At 34.3% G+C, this 16,517-nt stretch overlaps 1 protein-coding gene across 5 annotated transcripts in view; it reads left to right on the top strand.

The window, feature by feature from the left end:
- Window positions 1–16,517, top strand: part of LOC136033622 (uncharacterized) — a 193,968-nt gene that overhangs the window by 34,731 nt on the left and 142,720 nt on the right. The window lies entirely within an intron of this gene.

Raw genomic sequence — 16,517 nt, 5'->3', positions numbered from 1 at the left:
AATAAAAATTTGAGCTCATGATAGTCTAGTAAAATCAGACCCTTGTTTCGTGAGGAGAAAAATCTATGGAGCACAGCTCCCCCCAGATACTACACTCTAAAACTAAGATAGAAGGCAAGTGCAAAATTAAATTTTATCAAAATTAGATTCCAAAGAATTAAAAAGATATATCGGGCGGTGATAGAACTTCGTGTTCAAAATTATCTTATTGTCATAAATTGCTAGTACGTAATAAATGAGTTATAAAAATCAGCAAAATTGTAAAATAATCGCTATCTAGCAAGACATTAGGGTGCACTGAATAGTACTCTTCGTTATGTTGGCGATGACCTTGTTTAAATCTTGGGCAAGGAAGTTTTATTTTATTAAATTATATTTTTTTTATATTTAGCTTATTCATTTATTAAAATTTGTTTAATTTAATTTAACATTAAATTTACTGACTAATTTTACTAATTAAATTTATTGTTATAATTAAATTAAATTGCTAATTAAACTAATAATCAAATATACTAATTAAATTTACTAAACTAAATACTAAATTTAGTTTAATTTATTTAAATTTATCAAAAAAATTATTAAATTTTTATATAAAATTATTAACAAGTTATTAAAAATATTTAGTTTCAAAAGCTCCCTTAGTGGCGAAAAATAAAAGATGAAGAAGGAGTTGAAAAGTGATACTTCAGGGGTTTCATGCAAAAAAGTGATTTTATTTATTAACGAAGGCGTGGAAGTGTGATCATCTTGCTATTAGGATTTTGAAAAGCGTGATTCTCATGTTGCGCTTATCGTTACAATAGTCGGTTCATATCTTCCATTCTTTTAATGTCTTTCAGGTTCCTAGAATATGTATATATTTCCCATTAGCTAATATTTTATTAATAATTAATTTTTTTTAGCTATAACTCTTCAAAGATAGCAAGGATAATGTACCCCATGGAATCTTTATGCAATAAAATTGCAGACATTTTTAAGGAAAAGTTTAGGAGAGACGTGAAGTAAAACCTATATTTAATGTATCTATTTCAGTAAAAACTAATTTTGACTTCTGTAGTTTCTTCGCCTAGGTTGGGGAAAAAGATCTGTCCAGGCTGGATAAAAAAGGCTTACTGAGTATATTTTCAAAATCTAGAAAACAAACAAAAATTTAATTAAAAGAAAAACAAAGTTTGCTGATAAAAGTAAAGAGCAAAGTTGAAACTCTAAAACAAATAAAAATTACTGCTTTACAGTTTATTGAACATGTTTTTGAAAAACTTATTCAAGTTAAATGATTCGTGATATTTCCGTACGTTTTTAGGGTTCTGAAAAACTAGCACTTTAGTGAAAATTATACTTGTTTGAGGTTTTAGAGAATTAGATTTATTATAGTAAAACTTTTGATTTCATGGACAGTAAAATACTATTGAGAGCTTTTCATGTTAGTCTTTGATTTTTTAGAGGCTACTTAAGGTTTTTCTTCCTCCTAATCGTATTTTGTTGCGTCGGTTTTTGTTTGGTCGGTTGTTTGGTCGTAAAGCCCTACTTTTTCAAAATTCTACAAATACGGAGAAATTTCACGGGTTTAGTTTTTCTCAAAATAGTTTTATTAATCTTTAAAACTAATGGACTATTCCATATATAATGGAACCCGCCCTCTTTTTAGATCCTACTCTTTACGTTAAAGTTATAATTTTGTTCCCGATATTTCAAGAACGGCTGCTTAAGCCCAAGGAAAGTTAGAATGGAATACAAAGTATTTTTGGCAATAGCCCAAGAATGAAAAAGATGATTGTTGCGCGTTTTCTTTAAACAATATGTCGCTATTTACATTCATTTGGAAAACCATGGTTTTTTATTTAATTAAATAAAGAAAATTTCGAATATTAAGTGTGCCGAACGGTCGGGCAGGAGATAGGGAGGCCCTTAGTTTGGTTAAACTAACTCAGTTAAGACTATTAAAAACCTCAAATTATACTAATACTACTACTAACAACTCCCTGCAGCACCAAGCCCCCTAAAGCCCTCAATCTCCCTGCAAAACTCTTTACCTTCTCCCAAGAAGTTCCAATTTCCTTTAAATCGTTTCTATTTTACTTCTTACCTGTATTCTTACTTCTTTCGGGGACGACCTGCTTTCGTTTAGCCCTAAATGGAAGACTGACACAATAGTCTTTGGTAATCTGTCAGTCTTCATCCGTAAACTAGCCATATAAACCATTTTTTTTTTTATTATAATCATATAAACTTTTTTCAAGTTACAACTTCCCTCAAATATTTACTTTTTACCAAGGCTATAGCTAGGGAGGTTTTTTTTGGGGCTCAACACTACATGATGTATTTTATTCAAGCCCAGAGTCATTTATATAATCAGCGTAAATATGGCCTTGTCTAACTGGTATTCATTTCTAAAGTTTAAAATACCAAGTCTCCTTTACGTCAAGTAAGGGACATAAATAAATTGCTTTTTAGGAAGTTTCGACATATGCGACGCCTGATATACAAGCCTACGGGAGAAACAGACCGGCAATTCCCGAATCAATTTTTTTTTACCGGAAATGTGACAGAGAAAAAAAACAGAATCAGCCCCAAAACTCGTCAAAGTTCTATACCTCATTTTCCGTGAAATAGCCTGGATTATATATTTACCGCACTCAAATCTCTACGGGAGGGAACATAAATCTGATAGAATTTTCCCAACGAGAGTATTTTCTTTGTTGGGTACTTGTTGATATAATTTATTATAAGAGGAAGAAAGGGGCTATATTTGACAGTTTTCTTTTTATGTGACAGATTTACAGTTTGAACGGTTAATTTTGTTCTCACGTTTCTGTTCCATCAGATTAGGTGCAGTTTCAGAATAAGAAACTAATGCTTACCTAATTATGTTGAAAGGATTTATATCTAGCTCCTGAATAGCTAGTTTACGTAAGAATATATACATTATTCTAATTAGATCAGACCATCACCAGGAACACAATTCAATGTGATAGCAAAACTTTCTTAATGTTTTATTGTGAAATAATAAATTTATATTTTTAAACTCGTTTTCAAAATGGACTAAAGGAAAAAAAAATTTTTTTTTCTTGAGAAGCTTTGAATATAAATGAAAAAGGGGCGTGAAACGGATTGGGCTTTGCTTAATATAGATATCAAATTGATTTCAATTTTAAATGTATAATTGAAAAAAATTGGTGAATTTAGAAGTGCTTGGTAAAAAGATCTCTTTATAAAAGGGCACTAAAACTTTTAATTTCCGTTTGAAAGAATCCTCTCGCGATATTCTAGGACCATTAGTGTCATAAGATCACCCTCGGGAAAAACAAATAAACACGCATCTGTGATCTTTCTTCAAGCAAAAAAACTCGTTTTTGGAAATAAGAGCTTGAAACCTCTGCAGTGAGGTTCTTTAATACGCTGAATTTGATGGTGTGATTTTAATTAAAATTCTTTGACTTTTAGGAGCTGTTTTTCCTCGTCTTCAAAAATCCTGCGAATATTCCCAACCTCGTAGCCTTTGATTCATAACACTAAACTTAGTGAATATTATATATTTGGAATCAGCATAAATAGCTAATTGTTTGATGTATCAATTGTCATCAAAATTACGTTTTTTAAAGTTTCGGTTACTATTGAGCCACCTCACTCTTTTCTTACAGTTTGTTACCAGGAACCGTTTGACTCCAAGCCGATTGGAAATATCTAAGTTTTCATTTGATTTTGCCCCTGTTTGGGTAAAAAAAAAAAACAGATTTGCAGCGCAAACTGGCAGAACTCTGCCCTTCCCTGCGGCATGGTCTCTTCTTACTAGGAAATAGCATTAGAACTTTAAATTTCCGTTTGAATGGGCTCCCTCTTGATATTATATGACCACTTCTTTGGTATATTCAGGGGGAAAACAATCAGTGAAATAAACATGCATCAGTTACAGGAATTTTCAGAAAGAATGCAAAATATCGTTCTTTTATGATGCAGAGGAGCTTGAAACCTCCGCAAGAGTTCTTGGTCTTACTGAATTACTGAAAAACTTGATTACTGAAAATCTTGAAAAACTTAAAAAACTGAATTACTAAAAAACTTTTTAATACTGAAAAACTTGATACTGTAATTTTCATCATATTTTTTTATACTAGCGTATATTTCACATTTTATGCTGTAACTGTCTGTGACACAGTCTTTTTACAGTAATGGGAAGAACAAATCTTCCATCAAAGATGACAACAGTAAATTTGATGCTTCATGATAAACTTTTTATACAGCTCAGTCAACATCTTATGGTTACTTTCTCTCTAAAAACAAAGTACACTGAACCGTTTCGAACTGAGATTATAGAGAGGGAATTTTTTTCATGACCTATCAATTCCTTAGCAGAGATACTTAAAAAAAAACTGTTGGAACATGGTACAAATGGTTCCATTTCCTTTGCTACAGTGCGATAAAGAGGATATACGGTTCAGGGAGATAAGAAAGTAAAAAAAAAAAGAAAAAACATTCTAAAGTTCCGGCTAAATGCCTTAATCTTTTTTCAAGCAAATATGTAAAAAAACTTTTCTATATGAAATCCACGAGCCTGCGTTTACACCCTCCCCCCAGAAAATAACCCCCCATGGAGGGGGCTTATTCGATTGAAAATTAAAAGTTCTATTGACTTTTTTAAGATTCAAAAGTGACTGAAGGTGAAAACATTGCGAAAACATTTCGTTTTCCACAGACGCCCCCGATCAAATTTTTAAGATAGTCATTTTGTTAACAATAGTCAAAAGGTCAAATAATCGTGCCTAAGCGTTTGAAAGCCCCCCTTCCAGTCCCCAAGGTAACTGCTATAAGCTATGTAAGTTGACCATTGCTAAGATATAAGATTTTTATGGGAAGGATGGTCAGATAAACCTTAGAGGGGACTTATTCAATAGGAAAAAGAAAGTTCCAGGGCCCTTATTTTAAGATTTGGCCTGATTTTTAACATGGAATACCGAATGAGTTGTTACCCACTGCAGTGTAGTAAAAAATTCTTATTTTAGTTTTTTTTAGCAGTAGTGTTTAAAGAATTTAGACAAAAATTTCAACTTTAGCATAAAGAGTAAGGTTTTGAAAAGGGGGTATACCCCCTCGTATTCAGAATAATTTTTGTTTTTAAACTTTAATGTTAGGCCTACTCCTTACTGTAATGTGGACTACCCGCCCAATAAACACAGGATTTATTGCTGTTAAAGTGTATATACCAGTTATTAAACATTGGTTGGTATCTTCCCGTATTGTCAGTTCTCTACTTGATGACTCGTAATGATTTACTTATAATATTGGATTACAAGTAAAATTTTGGACAAGATTTGACTATTTAGTCAAAACTTTCGATGAGCAATAGTTTTTTTGAATAACATCTTAATGATAATTTTACTAAAGAAATTCGGGTGGACAGAGACGGGTATTATAGTCCATTTGGATGGAAGTTCTGCATGCCTTGGTTTTTCACGTGGCTTAAGCCATGAATACATCCACAATAGTGTTCTCTAATGTTTAAATTAAATAAAAAAAACTAGTTTTTTTAACTGAAAGTAAGGAGCGACATTAAAACTTAAAACGAACAGAAATTACTCCGTATATGAAATGGGTTGTCCCCTCCGCAGTCCCACGCTCTTTACGCTAAAGTTTGACTCTTTGCCACAATTCTACTTTTTAAAACAATTCGAAACTTTAGCGTAAAGAGCGTGGGACTGCGGAGGGGACAACCCATTTCATATACGGAGTAATTTCTGTTCGTTTTAAGTTTTAATGTCGCTCCTTACTTTCAGTTAAAAAAACTAGTTTTTTTTATTTAATTTCTGAACGTTTTTGAATTAATGCATGTTTGATTTTGGCTCTCCGCACATAAATTATTGAAATGAAATTAGTATATTAAATTTTTTTTTGGCTAAATGGCTTTCTCTTAGTTTTGATAAGACGATTTTGAGAAATAAGGGGTGGGGAAGGAGGTCTAGCTGCCCTCCAATTTTTCGGTTACTTAAAAAGGCTACTAGAACTTTTAATATTCAACGAACGTTTTTATTAGTAAAAAATATACGTAACTTAAGAATTAACTTACGTAACAAACTTTTATATTCTTATATTTTTATTATGTGTATGAGGGGGTTTGTACCCTCGTTAATACCTCGCTCTTTACACTAAATCGTAAGTTTTGTCCCAATTCTTTAAGAATGACCCCTGTATCAAAAAGGCCGTAGAATAAATAGTTGAAATCACTAAAAATATTTTTGCATAAAGAGCGAGGTATTTATCTCCTCCTAAATACCTCGCTCTTTATACTAAAGTATTTTTAGAACCCCTCATATGCGTAATAATCTCTGTTCGTTTTAAATTTCAATGCTATTCCTTACTTTCATTTGAAAAAACGTTTTCATGTTTATTTTTTCATTGTTTTTTTATAGTAATGCTAGAAAATCCTGTGCCCTTTTCATTGAATTTTTCTTCCCCCATGACATATTCCTCAAAGGAAAGATCCTCCCACAAAGCCCTCTCCCATCAACCCCATCCCCCAACCCAAAAAATCCCCATGAAAACGTCTGTACACTTCCCAATAACCATTACTATATGTAAACATTGGTCAAAGTTTGTAACTTGCAGCCCCTCCCTCAGGGATTGTGGGGGAGTAAGTCATTCCCAAAGACATAGTTATTAAGGTTTTCGACTATGCTGAACAAAATGGCTATCTTAAAATTTTATTCTGCTGACTTTTGAAAAAAATGAGCATTGGAGGGGGCCTATTTGCCCTCCAATTTTTTTGGTCACTTAAAAAGGACACTAGAACTTTTCATTTCCGTTAGAATGAGCCCTCTCGCGACATTCTAGGACCACTTGGTCGATAAGATGACCCCTGGGAAAAAAAACAAAAAAAAACAAATAAACACGCACCCGTGATTTGTCTTCTGGCAAGAAATACAAAATTCCACATTTTTTAGATAGGAGCTTGAAATTTTTGCTATAGAGTTCTCTGATATACCGAATACGATAGTGTGATTTTCGTTAAGATTCTATGACTTTTAGGGGATGTTTCCCCCTTTTTTCCAAAATAGGACAAATTTTCTCAGGCTCGTAACTTTTGATGACAAAGACTAAATTAATTAAAACTTATATATTTAGAATCAGCGTAAAAATTCGATTCTTTTGATGTATCTTTTAGCATCAAAATTCCGTTTTTTAGAATTTCGTTTACTATTGAGCCGGGTCGCCCCTTACTACACTTCCTTACCACGAACTGTTTGAAAAGAAAATAATTAGGTATTTCGGGGCTTCTGACATTTTTACTCCTTTGCGGAAGTAAGGCTCAAAATTGAAAAAGGATTATATTTTTTCTCTGGGCCCCTTCCACCTCTTAGTTCGTTTATTTTCCCGTTAATTTTCACCTGTTTTCGCTTTATAGTTGTGTTATCTCTTAGCAGTTCTTTCGTTAGTTGAGTTATGGTTGTGGTATATATGTTTTATCGCTCGTATAGTTGTGTTATTTTCAAATTATACTCCATAATAGAGAGGCTCCGAACACCCAGCATTGTATGTTAAGCTCTTAATTTGACGTTTTTTTCTAACGTGACCACATTCGTCCTGCGCCCTTTTCATTGAATTTTTTCCCCCATGGCATATTTCTCCAAGGAAAGATCCTCCCACATAGCTCCCTCCCTCAACCCTACCCCCAAAACCAAAAAAAAAACCCTGAAAACGTCTGTACACTTCCCAATAACCATTATTATATGTAAACACTGGTTGAAGTTTGCAACTTGCAACCCCTCCCCCAGGGACTGTGGGGGAGTAAGTCATCCCCAAAAACATAGTTATTATGATTTTCGACTATGCTAAACAAAATGGCTATCTCAAAATTTTGATCCGTTGACTTTGGGAAAAAAATGAGCGTGGGAGGGGGCCTAGATGCCCTCCAATTTTTTTGGTCACTTAAAAAGGGCACTAGAACTTTTCATTTCCGTTAGAATGAGCCCTCTTGCGACATTCTAGGACCACTTGGTCGATACGATGACCCCTGGGAAAAAAAAAACAAAAAAAAAAAAACAAACAAACACGCACCCGTGATTTGTCTTCTGGCAAAAAATGCAAAATTCCACATTTTTGTAGATAGGAGCTGGAAACTTCTACAGTAGGGTTCTCTGATACGCTGAATCTGGTGGTGTCATTTTCGTTAAGATCCTACGACTTTTAGGGGGTGTTTCCCCCTATTTTCCTATATAAGGCAAATTTTCTCAGGCTCGTAACTTTTGATGGCTAAGACTAAACTTGTTGAAACTTATATATTTAAAATCAGCATTAAAATGCGATTCTTTTGATGTAGCTATTGATATCAAAATTCAATTTTTTAGAGTTTTGGTTCCTATTGAGCCGGATCGCTCCTTACTACAGTTCGTTACCACGAACTGTTTGATACTATTTTATACTGGAAAAGAATAAAACTACCATTTAAAATTGGTGAAAACAAAGTTCCTGGTATTACTTATTAACTCCAATCCCCCAAGAATTTCTCAGCAAGGAAAATGCTGAGCAAGGAAATTGCCCTCTCGGAAATTGCCCTATCCCCCTCTTTTCAAGTAGGTCCTTGAATGCAATGTTTATACTACATAAAAAAATATTGTAGTAACGACAGAGATACCCCCCCCCTTCCCCAGAACCAATAATAAAGGTGTAGACCAATATTATCCCCAGAAATCAAGAGGATTAGATCTAAATTTTACCTCCCTCTCCTTCCCCAAAACTTATTCTGTATTTATATGATTCAATGAGAGTTATTACATTTGGGCACTGAAATGCACTCTGAGGCATCGCACCCTCGCCATTCCTTCATAGAGTGAATGTGTACTCACACATCACTCCATATAATTTTTAAGAAATATAAGGAAAATCAGTTTATTTAAAATAAACTTCAAAATAAATATAAGAAAAGTTTTGTGTAATAAAAAGGGAGGCATCTCCCCGCAGCACCCTTATCCCGGCTTAATCTAAATGAAGGGAGGTGATAGATTGACTCTTATATCCCCATACTCTTTCCTATATTAGTCAAAACATTCATTGGGAATTAGGCGATTTGGGTACTAAAATGGGCTCTTTTAGACATCTGGCACCCCCAGCCTACACAATGACCCACCGGCCGTTTTTTATAGTAACGGATGCGTAATTATGCATCACTAAACATAATTTCATGAAAAATAATTTGAATCGACTGAATTAAATCTAGCATTAAGATAAATGTTCACATTAACAAAATGTAAATTTTCCGGGGAGGTGGGGGGTATTTTCTTTAGGAAAGGGGGTATTTTCCGTGGTTGATATTTTTTGCGGGGAGGGGAGGTACTCTCTGGGGATAATCACTCGTTGGGCTCTTTTAGAAGTCTGGAAGTAGTTTATACTTCCGAAATACGGAACCAGAATCAAGATCAAGAAAGAAAAGTTCTGGCTTTTAAAAATTTGTTTTTCTTCACGGAATATTGAACATCTACTTGTCCCAGAAAACGACAAACCAGTTCATCCGTGAAATGACGCGACAACCTTTAGTAACCAACATCACTAGAGTTTGACGGCACGGATATTTCAGACACGTCCTCCGTATAAACGACCACTAACTCCCAAATCCAGCTGACATTGGCAGCCACCAGGAAGCTGCAGCCGGTGAAGACCCAGGAATATATTCTGCCATACCTACCAGTGGGATCTACGCAGCCTGCACACCTCAGCCCAACCAGAATGGGAGAACCTCATTGCAGCAGCAAATCCAATGGAGGAGTGGCGGTTTTTCCTTAATTCCCCAGGTACCTCGAGAGGAACATGTGATACTAAGGTCTAAGGTGCAGCAAAAAACAATATTTTGCTTATTAGCATTGTAGAGTTTGTTAGGTTGGAATTTTTTCAGCTAGGGTTACCAGGCTACCCTAAGATTGCAGAAATACATTTAAAGGCCCAGTTAAATGCTATTGCCTCTTATAAATTGGTTTTCATAGCTTCTTCGTAAAGTACCATGCTGCCATATGTAACTTTCTGGTGTCATTACTGGAGCGATGAGGGTGGAAGGCATGAGGGCAAATAAATTGATATTTATATTATATTTCAATTCTTATGAAAATAATTAAGCTGAAAATCGTCTTCAATTGGGTTTTCGAATTAATTTTTCTTATTAGTTTTCTATAATTATGTTTTTTCAGTAAAGCACTAGTTCTTAGAATTCGACAAATATTGACAAAGTTTACGAGTCAGTTTATTTGAGGTATTTCTGTAAGATATATCTCACGTAATCAACGAAGCAATAACTTTTTCCCGTTTTCATCGTGAATTTCAACTTAGCTGTTTACTTCTGCAATATAGCTTTCTTAAATTAATTATATTAGAACGCAGAAAACCTAGAAAATTCTTTCAGCCGAGAATATGGTAAAGGGATAGATCGCACTAACGTGTATGCATGTGTGTAGGCTAAGCATAGTACATTTTTAGATGATTCTAAAGCTGTCCTTTTTTAATGCCAGCAAGTTGGACTTTGTTTTTCTTTGCTTTTGGACTTAATGATTGTAAATTAAATGAACTTTATTGATAACTCCCTATAAGTACACTGAATGTTATTCCATCCAGGATGATATACATAATTTTCGTTCGGGGGGGGGGGGGGGTACTAAAACAGTCTTTTTCCGAGGGTTAGTTAAGGTTTAGTAGGTTTTTTAAGGGCCTTTGAGGTTTAGTATTTTTAAGGTTTAGAGGGTTAGTAGAAGTTAAGGTTTTTGTTACGTGCATTTGTAAAAGCAATTTACAAATCGGAGAAACATTTTTACCTCTTTAATTTACGAAACGGAGAAACACTTTTACCTTTTTAGAACAAACGGTCTTTTTATCTGCATTTTTACAACTGATTAATGCATAGGAGAAATCTATCGAGGAGGGCTCAAACCCCATAGCCCCCTCTCTGGATCTACATTTAATTCTGTCCATATATCTCGCAATTTTTAAAGGATATCTGTTTAAAAAAAAATGATAAAAATCTGAAAGTGGTTTTAGACACCCTTTGATGTCCTGGAATTAGCTTGATGGATCTCTGTTTTAAATTCCAAAAATTCTTACCAGGATACTAGAATAATGGTTTTACTAATGTCTCCGTTTTCACTAAAATAGAAGGTATGTCCTACTTTCCTACTAAAAAGGCAAATGGAAAGAGCAGAGAGTTTTAAATAAAGACATGCACGAAAGTCATGATTATTGTATAAGAAGTCGTTTTAATGCTGCAAGTTCAACTTGAATCTAATTTACATACACTATAATTATCGTACATACGAAGGGAAAAGTTTGGATACTGCCATATAGTCTACATTGAGCGTCAGACAAGACCCGAGCTAAAGGAAGGAACTCATTTGAATTTCCTGCATTTTTAAAGAGAGAGGAACGAACTTCAAGAAGGTCTGAGACTACTTTTTTACTGCTTTATTTCTCTGTGAAACTAGACTTTCAGGGATATATTTATTAGTTTGTTCGTCATTTAGTCCTTGTTAATTATTCAGTATCTTCCTCAATAGCAGTAATGTGAAAGCCGTTATGTTATACAACAATATTTTTTCTCTGCTTACTGAGAAAACTTAATAATGAATTTTGAATTTTACTTGTGTGTCAAACAATTCGAGGTAACTGTAAACAAGGAGCGACTCAACTCAATAGAAACCAAAGCTCCAAAACACGAAATTTTGATAACAATAAGTGCACCAAAAGAATTGGATTTTTATGCTGCTTCAGAATATAAGAAATCATTAAGTTGAATTTTACCCCTAGAAAGTATTGAGCCTTTGAGTAGCAAAGTTGAGTCGCAAAAGCTACTCAATTTTATATGTACATATGATCGGAGCAGGTTTCTGGGGGAAATTTTCAGTGTTGATGGAATTTTCTGGGGTATTTTCGTGAGATAAATTCTCCTTGGGGGAATTTTATTATTTTGCCGTCTCTTAATTCGTTCCTTTTAAATTTAGTAAATTACAATAACTTCCTATACTTAACGTGCAAGTACTATCATCAACGCTTTCATATCTCACAGTCGGGTTTACAAGTGGCTCCCTAAAAGCTACTCAATTTTATATGTACATATGATCGGAGCAGGTTTCTGGGGGAAATTTTCAGTGTTGATGGAATTTTCTGGGGGATTTTCGTGAGAGAAATTCTCCTTGGGGGAATTTTATTAAGTAAATTACAATAACTTCCTATACTTAACGTTTAAGTACTATCATCAACGCTTTCATATCTCACAGTCGGGTTTACAAGTGGCTCCCTAAAAGCTACTCAACTTTGTATGTGCATATGATCGGAGCAGGTTTCTGGGAGAAATTTTCAGTGTTGATGGAATTTTCTGGGGGATTTTCGTGGGAGAAATTCTCCTTGGGGGAATTTTCCGCGGGGGAAACTTTCCATTGGAAGGGGTAGGGGCGAAAGAAACTTTCCACGGAGAGGAAGGACTTCCAGCATTTGAAGAACGATCAGAAATTAAATAAAAAAGTCCATTTTTTTAATGAAAATAGGTTAAGGAGGATTTTCCAGGTGAAAATTATCCACAGAACATTTTCCGGAGAGAATATTCAGCGGCGATGGAATTGTCCGGGGGAAAGATTTTACAAGGGAGGAGCTTTTCATGGAGGAAGTTTTCGTGGGGGATAATTTTCCATGGAGGGAGAAGTAGGGATCTTGATATTATTTGAAAAAAATAGGAAAATAAATAAAAAGAAAGTTTTTTCATTTGAAAGTAAGGAGCAACAATAAAACTTAAAGCGAAGATAAATTATTCCATATATGGAATAAGGGGGCTTCTCATTTTCAGTTGAAAAGAAAATATTTTTTTTATTTAATTTGAGTAAGGAGCCCGAATAAGTTTATCTTATGCATTAAAAATGCAATTTTTTTGAATCTAAAGGTTAAATTTTCCACTAGCTCCATATGCAAAAAAGTGACATTTATAAGTATAATAAAACAAAAATCATGTACGGTGTAAACAGGAGAATAAACACAAAATCAACTCGATCTATCAAAAGGGCTAGAAAGGAGCTATCGGCTATTGACTAAGTTTTATTGGATAGGGGCTATCGAAAGGGGCTGGAAAGGGTCTTCACCAAAAAAATTCATTTACTACCTCAAAGTTGTCCTAATAGTTCTAGAACCTTTTTATTCTAGAACCTTTATTCTAGAACCTTTTTCAAAGCATTTTTTTACATAAAAGTAATGAACAATATTTAAATCAGATGTCACGTAGAAATAATCTATTTAAATCACTACCCCCCCCCCCCCCCAAAAAAAAAGGAAAGCAACTGGATTATGGATATTTGGAAGCCTAACTTCCCTTTATTTAAATGAATATATTGAAATAAGATTATTAAGAGGGCTCTGAGAGAGGAGGAGAGAGGACAGGGGATAAAGACTATTAAAAGGGGGTTTTCAAAGGAAACGCTAGTTTCTTATCGATGTATGAAACATCTGAAGACAACTTAACGTAGAAACAATTCTCATCCCTTTTAGGGAATTTATATTCTATTGTGTAAAATAAACACAATCAATTAAGACGCTTTTAAGAAGTATTTTTATTCACAAGTTGAACTTAAGGGCATGACGATTGAAATTGCAATAGCTTCGTTAATATTTTCCAAGCACATTTTCTTTTTAGCAAAATAGGAAAACCAACTTAAAATCTTGAAAAAAAATGATTCTGCGTAGAAGGAGGAGAACCCTTAACTTATTTATTATGATAAAATGATACATTTTCTTAAAGCTTCAAAGGTGAATTCCTTCATACGAGACCAACGTGACTAAAAGCATTATGAACCTTTTACTATCCTGTTTTGACAAGGAGACGCCTTACTTATTTGCATCTGGTTTACAAAGAACAAAAAAATTAATTAAAATATTTTATCAAACAAAAAAAAGTTTTTTCATCTGAAAGTAATAAACACCAATAAAACTTAAAACAAGCAGAAATTATTTCGTATGTGACTGGAGCTGCCCCCTCCTCAACATCTTGCTCTTCACGCTAAACTTTTTTTGTACTTTAAAAAGCTTCTTCTTCTATTGAAAAGGACGTTGCGTTTAAGGAGTTTTTCCAAAAGAATTGGGACAATAAGCCAAAGTTTTGCGTTAATAATGAGGTACTAAGGAGGGAGAAGCTCCCCTTATTACCGGTATCCTCCTTACTTTTAGTTAAAAAAGAATTTTTTTTTATTTCTGATCTGTTTTCAGTTAATGCCTGAATTCATACCCCCCCCCCCCCCACCCTCCGTGGAAATTCCCTTTTCCCACAAGAATTTAGTCCAAGGAAAGTTTCTTCCGCATACCCCCCCCCCCTAACCCACCCAAGACTCTTCCATCTTCGCTTAAAATTCCCCTGGAAAATTCCTTGCGGAACAATTCTGCTTAGAGAGTTCTAATGATCCTGCTTTCTAAAAAAAAACATGTTTTTTATTTAATTTCTGATTGCTTTTCAAATCATGCAGGAAATATCCCCCTGCGTGGGAATTTTTTTCTGGAAATCTACCCTCTCCAATGGAAAGTGTCTTTCCCTCACAGAAAAATCCCTCACATCGTTGCGACCTGTGATAAAATTTTCCTGGAACATCTGCACATGTAAAATTGAGTTGTCGAAGAGAAAGTTAGGCAAATAAAAAAAGAAATTGTTTAGGAATCCCGGGTAATTTTAAGTAAAATTGCCCCTGGAAAGTTCACTCATGGAAGTTTCCCTACCCCAAAAAAATCTCCATTGAAAACATCCCATCCATGAATATCCCCTCCTCCCCCTCCCCCTAAGAAAGTGTCTATATACACCTTAATAGCAAATACTAAATGTAAAAATGGGCACATTTCATAAAATACAGCTCTTTACCAAGAGACTGTGGGGGGTCACGTCATCCTCAGAGGCATAGTTATTAGACCTTGCAACTATGCTAAACAAACAGACTATCACAAAATATTGGTAGGATGAGCTTGGGGGAAAAAGGGGGCTGGAAGAGATGGAGGTAGCGGCCCTCCGCTCTCTTCGGTCAATCAAAAAGGGTACTGGGACTTCTAATTTGCTTTTGAATGAGCCTGATCTTTCTTCTAGTAGATTCTTTTTTTCCTAAATTCTATATTTTCGCTGACAAGAGCTTGAAATCTCTGCAGCGGGGTTTTCTGATATGCTGAATCCGATCTCGTGATTCCCCCTTTTTTCAAAATACACCAAAATTTTCTTTGGCTGGTCGCTTTTGATGATAACATTAAATCTAATGAATTTGTATATATTTGGAATCAATACAAAAAGCCAATTCTTTTGTTATCTTTACCTTTTGGCATTATTACAGCCTTATCAATTATTCCCCTTTCCTTTTTATCACTTCAACGCATTGCATTCTTCCTTATACCTGAGCAACAACGAGTTCAACCCAGGATCAGGGAGATCAGTACAAAAATGATTAGTAGTATCTGTCCTCTTGCTACTTCTTACTTACTTACTTACTTACTTGCCTACTTCTTACTTAGCGGTTAGTGCTAATTTGCTTGGCGGCACAAATTTTGGGGCAAATTACGAAGAGCGCAAATTACGCTCAATGTTCAAGGCCATTTCTGATTAAACACGTAAAAAACAAAACAACCAAGAAAATAATTTGATAATGAGATCAAGGAATTGTCGCATATCTTAAAAGCTTTTAGATTTTGGTCTAAACTGGAACTGCTGCCTACTTAAACGGAGTTTTCTACCCGAAAGCAAAAATGAAAATGAAAATTTGAAAATAAAAGTTTGGTGGAAGATAGCCCATTCTGACAAAAACTATAAACCTTCACTTCTTTTTTAAGACTTCAGAGTCCAGCTCAAGGACAAGCGAAAACACTTCGTGAAAACTATGAGAACTACGTAAAACAAAAGCGAGAACTAAGCCAGCAGGTAAAGAGTCTGCAGGCATCTAGCATGTTTATGTTGGATGTCTTGTTTCTTTTTTTTTATTTATTAATAAAATCTTATCTAGATTTTTTTTTGTTCCTGGCTAGAATTATAAGCCACTTCTCAAGGTTGAATGTCATATTCACCAATCCGAGCTAAAGTTCAATTCAGCAAGGACTGCACGGACTGCAAGGATTTTCATGCAATACACTGAAATTGATAAATTACGAAATAAAATAGAAGAACAAGACGATAGCGTCACTCTCAACAATACTTTAATGATACTATGATATAATACTTTATACTTTATAAAGTATAAAAAAATACTAAAATACTTTAATATAAAGTATATTAAAAATACTTATGATACTATACTTTAATGATACTAATGATAATAATGAAACAGGGTGAAAGTAGAATGGTGTGACATTTCAGAAGCCAATTGAACTATATATGAATAATATTTTAAAGTAAGTAAAACTGCTAAGTCTGAAATAAATACATTTATTAATAGGTCGCACTTGCAACAATCAACCGACTAGAGTGCTCTCCCTTTTATTGTAGTAACACCTATGTTACTCTTTGATGTTTTGAGTTTGTGTTTTTGCTATCCTTTTTTTATTTTTTTATT

This window comes from Artemia franciscana, chromosome 12 (genome assembly GCF_032884065.1).
Source record: "Artemia franciscana chromosome 12, ASM3288406v1, whole genome shotgun sequence".
NCBI lineage: Eukaryota > Metazoa > Arthropoda > Branchiopoda > Anostraca > Artemiidae > Artemia > Artemia franciscana.
The sequence above is the reverse complement of the archived record's forward strand: the minus strand, read 5'-3'. Positions and strand labels throughout refer to the sequence as shown.